The 9,811-nt window shown below is 38.4% G+C and overlaps 1 long non-coding RNA gene across 1 annotated transcript; it reads right to left on the reverse strand.

Moving 5' to 3' along the window:
• Window positions 1-394: 394 nt before the first annotated feature.
• Window positions 395-8,460, reverse strand: LOC125366764. Its single transcript, XR_007213969.1, has 3 exons — window positions 8,438-8,460; window positions 1,306-1,409; window positions 395-427 (listed from the first exon to the last, which is right to left on the reverse strand). It is a non-coding gene; the product is annotated as an uncharacterized LOC125366764 (long non-coding RNA).
• Between the last annotated feature and the right edge of the window lie 1,351 nt (window positions 8,461-9,811).

Here is a 9,811-nt window from a genome sequence, read left to right on the forward strand (position 1 = left end):
TACCAGCAGCTACCTCATTGTACTCCCTAGAGAAGTGACCTTGAAGGCCAGAAACACAGTTATACTTTTGGGCAACACAGCTGAAACAGCTACAGTGAATGCAACTCCAAATGTGGTTTGCTGTAGAATGCAGGTGACTGTGTTGGGATGGCCAATAAAGACCAGGGGACAGAGGAAGCAGAAGATGAGGGAGATGAGCAGGATGTAGCTGATAGCCTGGTTGTAGCCTTGACAATAGGGGTGTTGTGATGTTTCACAAACACTTGAAGAACAACTACTGTGAATGTAGATAAGCAAAGAGCCATGCAAGCCGAGACCATCCTCAAGGGCTCTCCATAAGCTAGGAAACTTGCAGCTCTTGGGAGGCACTGGTTTCTCTGTGTGTTGGCATACTGATGATCTGGGTACTTCACACACTGGTCTATATCTGGTGAGGGAGACAAATGACTATTAGTCTCCTTGTAGTACTTAAAAGGAAATTAGAAAATGCCTATATGGAGATATTTTTGACATATTAATAATTAGTAATATAAAGTCAATATTATTGAGTATTACCAGATGCTTTTAACATTATTTTTATGTCTACATCATGTTTACATACTCATTCCTCATATTTCAGTCTTATCGATGCTCTTTTACTTGCCACGACAATCATGCATCTAAGTTCTTGCCATTTCTAATATCCACGAATAACTTTTTCCTTTCTTTATGCTGTCATAATCCTCAGAATTGTGGTTACAATTCAAACCCCTCATTCGAAATTGTGGGGCCTAAGGCTTGCATATTTCTCTACTTCTCTGTACAATATAGATTGGAACATGGTGGCCCTTCTGCAGTTGTTATACTTGTCTCTACTCAACTGTAGGAACAGTGGAAGTAACTCTTAGGAGCTATGTGCCTTCTTGTTACATCAAACCCAAACCTGAGCACTTGTTCTGTTGTAAGAAAAGGCCTAAGCACTAGGAAGTAAACATGTGCAGGATCTGTGTTTCCTTTGTAGTCAGAAGGTAATCTTGAAGAAGATAGAGTCTTTGTTCTTTAAAAGGCTTTGCATTTAATATGATAGAAGTTAAACTTATAGAAATGAGTAGCTGAGTAAACATACACACAGCAGACTAGAAAAAAATAACCCTATATATAAATCAGAGGCCATGATTTTTTAAAAAAGAAATACCAACAACGGTCCCAATTAAATTATTAAGGCAGTTAAAGAAAATGTTGATTGTGCAATCTAATATCCAACATTTGAACTGACTTTCATGGGTTGGGATAAAGTATGAATTTCTCCCAAAGACATGCACTTACCTGACCCATTAGCCATCTCATTCTCTGAGCAAGGAGTGCAATCAAAGCAATAGGCAGCCGTTCCCTCCTGAGGGGATTTCCTGAATTCAGGACCACAACTCTTACTACAGACAGAGTGGGGAGGCTGAGGAAAATCAGATATATGTCAGTAACTTTTATGTAATACACCAAAAATCCATTGTTTTAAAATATTGGATTATAAAGCATATTACTTCCATACACGTAAGTACAGTCAAGAATTGAATGCTGTTATAGATTCCCAATCACACGATCACAAAAGGTTTATGGGCTATACCCTTGATTTCTAGTCTTTTGAATGATTGAGAAATGGGAGACCTTTAAAATTAGAGATTAATGATTAGAAAGTAAGCTCTACTGGCAAGCCTTATGGAACATCATTGAATATGTTGTCTCCTACTCATCCATGAAATTGTGAACAGCAAGAATGGAGGATCCTCTTTGAAACTTTAACAGTATGCTCTAAGGTAGAGCACAGACATTCCTTTTATAAGGTATATGATCCCCATATGTATCATATCTACTTAGTTTTTCAGTGGCCAAAAGTGAGAATCTTCTGATAGATTCCCAAGGATTCCTCTGCCAAAGATGACTAGCAGGACAACTAACCCTTGAATGAAACCTCCACAGAAGGAAGCAAATCTTTAAACCACATAAAGTGATTCCTTAGATAATTTGGCACAGTGTTAAAAACTTGCTATAAATATGCAACTCATATTTTATGACACTATTTTTAATTGATATTTAGAGACTGTTAATTTCCTTTTTTTTCAAATTTTTATTATCAAACTGATGTACAGAGAGGTTACAGTTTCATACGTTAGGCATTGGATACATTTCTTGTACTGTTTGTTACCTTGTCCCTCATGCCCCCCTCCCTCCCCCCTTTCCCTCCCCCCCCCCCCCCGAGGTGTTCAGTTCACTTACACCAAACAGTTTGGCAAGTATTGCTTTTGTAGTTGTTTCTCTTTTTTTTTTACCCTGTGTCTCTCAAATTTGGTATTCCCTTTGAATTTCCTACTTCCAATACAGTAAACACGGTTTCCAATATACTCAGATAAGATTACATAGTGTAGGTACAACCACAGGAAGGTGATACAAGAACATCATCAATAATAGAAACTACACATACACATAGGAAGTTGAAAGTAGTTACAACTGTGATATAACAATTGTTTCCATAACATGGAGTTCATTTAACTTGGCATCATCTTATGTGTTCATAAGGGTATAGCTATTGGGCCTTGTGATGCTCTGCTATGGCTTGCCTAAACCTCTACTAATTATTCCCAATAAGGGAAGCCATAGAGTCTATGTTTCTTTGGGTCTGGCTCACTTCACTTAGTATAACATTTTCCAAGTCCTTCCATTTCCTTACAAATGGAACAATGTCATTCTTTCTGATAGAGGCATAAAATTCCATTGTGTAAATGTACCACATTTTCCTGATCCATTCGTCTACGGAGGGGCATCTGGGTTGGTTCCAGATTCTCGCTATGACAAATTGTGCTGCGATGAACATTGTTGTGCTGGTGGCATTACTGTGATTGTGTTTGTGGGCTTTTGGATAGATACCCAAAAGTGGGGCTACTGGGTCATAGGGGAGTTCTATATTGAGCCTTCTGAGGAATCTCCATACTGCTTACCAGAGTGGCTGAACCAGTTTACATTCCCATCAACAATGAAGTAGGGTTCCCTTTTGGCCACATCCCCTCCAACAGTTGTTATTATTAGTTTTCTTGATATATGACATCCTTGCTGGGGTGAGATGGAATCTCAATGTTGTTATGATTTGCATTTCCTTTATGGCCAGTGATGTAGAGCATTTTTTCATATGTCTCTTGGCCATTCTCATTTCCTCATCAGAGAAGTTTCTTTGTAAGTCTTTAGCCCACTTGATGAGGGGGCTATTGGTTCTTTGCGGTTTTGTTTTGGAAGAAGGTAATTTTTTTAGTTCTGCATATATTTTAGAGATGAGGCCTTTGTCTGTTGAATGTCTGGTAAAGATCTTCTCCCAGTCTGTGGGCTTTCTGTTTATCTTGCGAGCTATGTCCTTTGCCGTGCAGAAGCTCTGCAGTTTGATGCAGTCCCATTTGTCCAACCTTTCTTTGATTTGTAGCCTTTCAGGGTCTTTGTTAAGGAAGTTCTGTCCTGTGCCAAGGAGCCCAAGTGTTTCTCCTACTCCTTCCTTTAGAGTTTTCAGGGTGCCTGTTTTGATTTCAAGGTCTTTAATCCATTTGGAATTGATTTTGGTGCAGGGTGATATATAAGGATTTAGTTTTAGTTTGTTGCATGTGTTGAGCCAGTTTTGCCAGCACCACTTGTTAAAGAGGCTATCTTTCTTCCATACTATTGTTTTAGCTCCTTTATCAAAGATTAAGTAGGCGTAGTTCTATGGGTTCAATTCTGGGTCTTCAATTCTGTTCCATTGGTCTTCAGGCCTGTTCCGTTGCCAATACCAAGCTGTCTTTTATTACTATAGCTTTATAATACAGCTTGAAGTTGAGTATTGTAATTCCTCCAGCACTGTTCTTTCTGCTTAGGAGTGTTTTTGCTATTCTAGGTCTTTCATTGTTCCATATGAATTTCTGGATTGCTTCCTCTATTTCATTAAAGAATGGTGTTGGGATATTAATGGGTATTGCATTGAATTTGTAGATAGCCTTTGGCAATATTGCCATTTTGATTATATTAATCCTCCCAATCCAGGAGCATGGGAGGTTTTTCCATTTTCTTAGTTCTGACTTAATTTCATTTTTCAAGCTTTTAAAGTTCTCATCAAAGAGGTCTTTTACTTCTTTGGTTAAGGTTATTCCTAGGTATTTTATGTTTTGGGGGGCTATTGCAAAAGGAGTTGCTTTCCTGATTTCAGCCTCTGTCTTCGGGTTGTTAGCATAGAGAAAGGCCATTAATTTTTGAAGGTTTATTTTATATCCTGCAACTTTGCCAAAGTTTTGGATCAGCTCTAGTAGCTTGGGGGTAGAGTCTATGGGATTCTTTAGGTATAGGATCATGTCATCTGCGAAGAGAGAAAGTTTTACTTCATCTTTTCCTATTTGGATCCCCTTTATATTCTCTCCTTGCCTAATTGCTCTGGCTAGGAATTCTTGTACTATGTTGAAGAGCAGGGGAGAAATTGGACATCCCAGCCTTGTTCCTGATTTTAAAGGAAATGGCTTTAGTTTTTCACCATTTAGAGTTATGCTTGCTCTTGGTTTGTCATAAACTGCCTTGATTACATTCAGGAATGTTCCCTGCGATCCCAGTTTTTCCAGGGCTTTTAGCATAAATGGGTGCTGGATTTAATCAAACACTTTGTCCGCATCCAGCGATAAAACCATGTGGTTCTTTAGCTTGCTCCGGTTGATGTGGTGGATTACATTAATTGACTTGCGTATATTAAACCAGCTTTGCATCCCTGGGATGAAACCAGTTTGATCGTGGTATATGATTTTTTTGATGACCTGTTGAAGTCGATTGGCCAGAATTTTGTTGAGAATTTTTGCATCTATGTTCATCAGGGAGATTGGTCTGTAGTCCTCTTTCCGTGATGAGTCTCTGCCTGGTTTTGTGATGAGGGTCATACTGGCTTCATAAAATGAGTCTGGTAATGAACGTTCTCTTTCAATTTCATTGAAGAGTTTGAGAAATATTGGGGTGAGTTCTGTTTTGAAGGCCTTGTAGAATTCTGCGGTGAATCTGTCTGGACCTGGGCTTTTCTTGGATGGGAGATCATTTATTGCCATTTCTATTTCAATACTGGATATGGGTCTGTGTAGAAGGTTTAAATCTTCATGGTTGAGTTGGGGGTATCAATTTTTTCTAGGAAATCATCCATTTCTTCCAAGTTCTCGAATTTGTTGGCATAAAGGTTTGCAAAATAGTCCCTTATTATGTTCTGAATTTCGGTTATTTCTGTGGTGATTCTACCTGTTTCATCTCTTATCTTGTTTATTTGAGTGTGCTGCCTTCTTTTTTTTGGTCAGGTTTGCCAGGGGTCTTGTTGATTTTTTCAAAGAACCAACTCTTTGTTTTGTTGATTCTTTCGATGGTTTTTTTCATCTCTAATTGATTTAATTCTGATTTGATTTTAATTATTTGCTTCCATCTATTGACTTGGGGTTTGGCTTGCTGTTCTTGCTCCAGAAAATTAAGGTGCTTCCTTAAATTACTGAGTTTCTGTTTCTCCAGTTTGTTGATGTATGTACTCAGAGATATAAATTTTCCTCTGAGTACTGCCTTTGCTGTGTCCCAAAGGATCTGGTACATTATGTCCTCAACTTGGTTGCAGTCCATAAACATTTGAATTTCCATTTTAATTTCTTCAATGATCCACTGATAGTTCAGCAGTGTGTTCTTTAGTCTCCATGAATTGTGGGATTTTCTGTGGTGGCTGAATGAGTTGAGCTCTAATTTTATTCCATTGTGGTCTGAGAGAATACAGGGAATGATTTTGATACTTCTGAATTTGTACAGATTTTCTTTGTGCCCTAAGATGTGATCTATTTTGGAGAATGTTCCATGTGTTGCTGAAAAGAATGTGTATTCTGTCCTTGCTGGGTGGAATATTCTGTATATGTCGATTAAGTCTAGTTGGTCTATACAATTGTTTAGTTCTGTGGTTTCTTTGTTCAGTTTTTGGCGTGTTGATCTGTCCAGAGTGATAGTGGAGTGTTAAAGTCCCCCACTATCATTGTGTTTGGGTCTATGAATGTTTTTAGAGCCAGTAGTGTTTGTTTGATGAAATTGGGTGCTCCTGCATTTGGTGTGTAGATATTTAGGATGGTTATTTCTTCCTGTTGGAGAGATCCTTTTACTAGTATGTAGTAACCTTCTTTGTCTCTTCTTACCTTTTTCAATTTGAAGTCAATTTTGACTGATACTAGGATTGCAACTCCAGCCTGCTTATGGGGGCCATTTGCTTGATAGATTTGTTTCCAGCCTTTCACTTTTAGAAGATGTTTACTTTTGCTTGATAGATGTGTCTCTTGGAGGCAGCAGAAAGATGGATCTTGATTTTTGATCCAACTTATGAGCCTATGTCATTTGATTGGCGAATTAAGTCCATTAATGTTGACAGTTAGGATTGAGAGGTGATCGTTTGTTCCTTTCATTATCACTATCTTGTTTAAAGCTGTGTCTTCCCATTTCTTGATCTAGTGTTTACTAATTAGGGTTCATTTCTCTGTCTGTGTTGGGATCTTGATTATTTTCCCTGTATAGTACATCTTTAAGGATTTTGTGTAAAGCTGGTTTGGTGGAGATATATTGTTTCAGTTTTTCCTTATTGTGGAAGACTTTTATTTGACCTTCAGCTATGAAGGAGAGTTTGGCTGGGTACAGAATTCTTGGTTGGTAGTTATTTTTATTTAGAGTTTGGTATACTTCATTCCAGGCTCTCCTTGCTTTCATGGTCTCTGCTGAGAAGTCTGGGGTAATTCTGATTGCTTTTCCTTTATATGTGATTGTTTTCTTTGCCCTAACAGCTTTGAGTATTTTTTCCTTGCACTCTGCTGAAGCTGTTTTTATCACAATGTGTCGGTGGGAAGTCCTATTCTGGTCTGGTCGATTTGGGGTTCTAAATGCTTCTTGTATCTGTATAGGCCTTTCCTTCTGGATGTTTGGGAAGTTCTCAGCTAATATTCTGTTAAATAGGTTGCCTATCCCATTAACCTCTTTCTCCAAGTTTTCCTCAATACCTATTATCCTTAAATTGGGCTTCCTGATCGTGTCTTGAATCTCCTGTAGTGATCTGTTTTGTTGCTTGGACTGGATTTGTATTGATTTTTGATCTTTCTCCATAGAATCTAAGGAATCTTCAGCTCCTGAGATTCGATCCTCTGCTTCAGTTAGTCGGGACTGTAGGCTAGCTACTTGATTTCGAATCTCTTTTCCTTCTGACTGGTCTTTCCTGATGATTTCCATGTCATTTCTTAGGTCCTGTATGGACTTCTTTACTTCATTAACTTCATTACTTTGGTTTTGAGAGTTGTCTCTCAAATCTTTAAGCTGGGTAGGTATCTTTTCATTTTACTCTTGAAGCTCATTTATCTTTCTATTTGTGGATGCCATGAAATTCTCCATTAATTTTTGCTTTGCCTCCTCATGCTCTAACATAATTGACTGAAGAGATTCAAACTTTTCATTTATCATGTTTATCAGTAGACTTTGTAGGGCATTTTGGGGGGTTTCTTCTATGTTTTTGATTGACTGCTCTGCTTCCTGCTTGTTTTGAGTGGGGGATAAGACTTCATTGTTTGCCATCTTTCTTGTGTTTCTTCTGCCCATTTGAATTGGGAATGCCAGTCTACCAGCACGCTGTCTCTGCGATGTCAGGTCCTCCGTGCTCAGCTGCCGTCTGGAGTATTTAACGCTTTAGCTGTGCAGAGTGCCGGGGGGGGGGGCTGTGCTGGGCACTGTGCCGGAGCTGGCACTGGCGAGGCAGCGGGATGCCGTCCGGAGCTCAAATCTGTGTTTTCAGACCAGCAAAGTCGATTTTTCCTTCCTGTTCAGAATCCCTGTACTGTTAGAACTTACTTTGGCTGTCTTTCTAGGAGTAACAGTTTCTATGGGGTGAGAAAACTACGATATTGGAGGGAGCTCTGCAAGGGCTCTGCCTCTCCTCCACTGTCTTCCTCGGGAACCTGTTAATTTCCTTTTTATTTTGGTGCTGTTCCTGGGGTTTGCTCTCAAGGTATGTGCATTGTCCTTGGGCTTTTGTTTTGCTCAAGGTTTGTACTCTACAACTTGATCCACAGTTCCACCTGAGGTTTTTGTTTGTCAGTTGAGATAATAGTCCCAAAGACTTATCTGCCAGGTTGGGTTTCACACAGATCAGTAATCTCAGATCTGAGGATGTCTATCTCCTGAGAAGATAGCATTGCAGGAATGAGTCACTAAGGTCCAGCCCTGTTTCTTTGGTGGTTGCATGATGATAATCATCTCACAGCCATTCTTGCTTGGGCTACCTTCAAACCATAATAATTGTATCACAGCCAACTAAGCAGCTAGTATTACTGGTGTAGGTTGCAGGCATCCAAACAGATATACTTTTGAAGGGTGAATTTTGCTTACTTATATGTCCTTAAAATCATCACAATTAAATCCAACCCACCTCTGTAGATGCTATGGCCCAGTGTACCATTTCAACAGATAAAGACAATTAATGAGCATATGGAGAAAACTCCTACTTTCACCTCCAGTTCAAGACCTTCTGAGAAATTCCAAATCTTTACAATGTCATACTCTGCCTTCAATTTGCCTTTTCTCATCCAAAATCACCTGATCTCCAGCAGGATTGTGAACCTGAATGTTCTTCAGAAAAGGGTACACCTAAAAGAGATATATCATTTTTGGTAAAATCTATCCCAAGTTAAAACAGAAAACCTGAACAAAAAATTTCCTGATTGCCTTTAATTTCTGATTCAGAATGCTGCAATAGCATAGCCACCTAATGAAGTATACCAGAAGAAAATCTATGGAGGAATAAAAATAATCCTGCTGAATCCTGGTCACTCAACAAAGGAATAAATAATGTCTTTTCAAGAGAAAGCCAGTCCATCTAAATATTCATGAATGAGATGATTCTCAGTTGCCTAACTACAGTTTGCTACAATCACTGATTTTATGAATGTTGCTAGTTTGAGCCTGGTAAAAATTTAATGCACGTATAAGACAATGCTAAGTAAAATGAACTCCATGTTATGGAAATGAGTGATATATCATTGTTGTTATTATTTTGAACATGCCATGTGAAACTTCAGCGTCTATTGTTGATGATCTTCTTGTATTCCCTTCCTGTGGTTGTACCTGCTCTATCACTTTATCTTATCTGAGTACATTGGAAATTGTATATACTGGTATTAGAACTAGAAAACCGAAAGGGAATACCAAAATTGAGAGACACAGGATAATAGGACAAATGACTACAAAAGCAATACTTGCAAAACTGTTTGGTATAAACCAACTGAACACCTCATGGGGGGAGAGGGAAAAGGGGAGGGGAGAGGGGGGAATGAGGGAGGAGGTAACAAACAGTATAAGAAATGTATCCAATGCCTAACGTATGAAACTGTAACCTCTCTGTACATCACTTTGACAATAAATAAGAAAAAATATTACCATGAAAAAAAGAAATATATTCATCACCTTACTCATGTAACTGTAAGCCCTTTGTATATCACCTTTACAACAATATTTTTGAATTAAAAAAATTTAATTCATGAAGTAGAATGAAACTAGTTCCCTCATAAAAATATGGATAATTCTGCTATTTCAAAAGAAACTCATAGGGAAAAGGTGAATTTACAGTTGTCAGAACATCTGCTATGAATATGTTGAGGCTATTTGTCTAAAATAACTTATAAAATAACTCACTTGATCTTTTTCCTGGCCTGCTTTTCCTGAAGAGCACAAAAATACATGTCTAGAGTAGCTCACAGACATTTAACAAATATTATTTTTTGGATCTTGGAAACATACCTAAAAC

The sequence above is a fragment of the Perognathus longimembris genome, chromosome 18 (assembly GCF_023159225.1).
Source record: "Perognathus longimembris pacificus isolate PPM17 chromosome 18, ASM2315922v1, whole genome shotgun sequence".
NCBI classification, from domain to species: Eukaryota; Metazoa; Chordata; class Mammalia; order Rodentia; family Heteromyidae; genus Perognathus; species Perognathus longimembris.